The sequence below is a fragment of the Bubalus bubalis genome, chromosome 1, assembly GCF_019923935.1.
Source record: "Bubalus bubalis isolate 160015118507 breed Murrah chromosome 1, NDDB_SH_1, whole genome shotgun sequence".
Taxonomy (NCBI): Eukaryota; Metazoa; Chordata; class Mammalia; order Artiodactyla; family Bovidae; genus Bubalus; species Bubalus bubalis.
In genome coordinates, this window is record NC_059157.1 from 37,669,997 (window position 1) to 37,672,150 (window position 2,154).

General features: G+C 41.1%; 1 non-coding gene across 1 annotated transcript; it reads left to right on the forward strand.

The window, feature by feature from the left end:
- Positions 1-1,825: 1,825 nt before the first annotated feature.
- On the forward strand, positions 1,826-1,932 carry LOC112587343. The gene has a single exon (XR_003111838.1). It is a non-coding gene; the product is annotated as a U6 spliceosomal RNA (small nuclear RNA).
- Positions 1,933-2,154: the final 222 nt, after the last annotated feature.

The following is a 2,154-nucleotide window of genomic DNA, read 5'->3' on the forward strand; positions in this document are numbered from 1 at the left end:
AACACCCCCTGAGGGAACTCAGGGTGGAGTGAGGCACTCTGTGCTCCAGGGAATCTGGTGGGACAGGTCTTCAGACAGTTGGATGTTTTTAGGAACAGATTTTATGATCTCAATCCTTGCATCTCCTCATACCTAGAGAAGCACTAAATCCCTTCATGGTGACATCAGATCCCCATGACTAACAAAAACCTTTTTGTAAAATGAGTGTTTCGTGGTACTAAACTCCCCCTTCACCAAAACCTTGTGTATTGACCTTCTCCCACTGTTGCTGTGGAGCAGTCTTTCAGAGCTCTTTGAGCTGCTGCCTCCCGGGCTGCAGTCCTCATTTTGCCCCAAATGAAACTTAACTCACAAATCTCAAGTTGTGCATCTTGTTTCAGTCAACATATGTAAAGGCAAACCAGAACAGCATCCATAAGGTAGAAGCGGCCCTGAACTTGAAGTCAGGAGGCCTGGGCTTTGGTGTAATTATCTAAAAAGAGACTGTCTGACTCTGATGGAAAGAAGAAAATGAATATAAACCAGCTCTAAGCAGGCTGCTGTGGGTATGCCATGCCATTTAATCATCTTAAAACCTCTGTGAGGTACGTAAATTACTGCCATTTTATAGCTGAAAAAAGTTCACACCCTATTGTCTATGTCAGAAGACAATCAATGAAGGGATTTCTCAACGTGTATAATAAGTCATTTTTGGTGAGCAGCAAAGGTTTTCATCTGGATCCTACTATATGACAGGCTCAATATTGCCATTTTCAGATAATTTCTGATAGCTTAATTCCCATCTTGATCAGATAGTCACAAAAAGATTCAAAGTCAAATGCATTTTGCTTTTTAGGTTGAAGCAAAAAATCTAAGCTGGGAATCCTAGATCCCTCAGAGAGTGGCTTCAAACCCACTGTTTTAGTTGTTTGAGTCAGTGATTCTGTGTGTCAGCCAAAACAAAACAAAACAAACAAAAAACCCCAATAGAATGTTTTAAAATGAGAAAATATGTAAATATCACCTAGGTTATACACAAAGAAAGCTACTATTAATATTGTGGATCATTTCTTTACCAAGCAATTAATCGTTGTTCTCAAATGGTCTAAAAAAAAAATTCGTTTCATAATTCTTTTCATCCTTCCTTGCATGCACATTTGTGAGTACCAGTTACATTCAAGATGTATTACTTTATGGAAAAGTTGATGAAGGAACAGGAAGGAGACAAAATTGCATTAAAATTGTCCATGTTCTCCAGGAGTTTACAGGATAGTAAGTATACAAATTGGACAAGGCCATGGCACCCCACTCCAGTATTCTTGCCTGGAGAATCCCATGGATGGAGGACCCTGGTAGGCTGCAGTCCATGGGGTCGCTAACAGTCAGACACGACCGAGGGATTTCACTTTCACTTTTCACTTTCATGCATTGGAGAAGGAAATGGCAACTTACTCCAATGTTCTTGCCTGGAGAATCCCAGGGTCGGGGGAGCCTGGTGGGCTGCCATCTATGGGATCGCACAGAGTCGGACACGACTGAAGCGACTTAGCAGCAGCAGCAGCAAGTATACAAATAACACAAGGCAGAGTATGATATGCATAAGAGGAGGAGGCGTTACAGAAATTCAAAGTAAAGAAAGAATAAAAAGCAATCAGGAACAGCTTCCTGGAAGGCTTACCATTTGAACTTGGTCTTGTAGAATAAGCAAGACATTGTTAGAAACAGGTGATGGGAGTCACCCCATAGGAGGGAAAAAAAACATAAGGGACAAGCAGCTGGAAGGATGTAAGCCACATCCAGGGAAATCTGATGGGAACCTTGTGTGTCTTTAAAAAAGACCCAGGAGGTGCTTGCTTTGGCTGCACATATTCCAAAATCGGAATGATACAGAGAAGATTAGCATGACTCCTGCACAAGGATGAAACGCAAATTTGTCAAGCATTCCATATTTTTTAAACTAGGAATAAAACCACCATATGACCCAGCAATCCCACTCCTAGGTATATACCCTGAGGAAACCAAATTGAAAATGACACATGCATCCCATTGTTCATTGCAGCACCATTTACAATAGCTAGAACATGCAAGCAACCTAGATGCCCATTGACAGATGACTGGATAAAGAAGTTGTGGTACAAATACACAATGGAATATTACTAAGCCATAAAAAGGAAC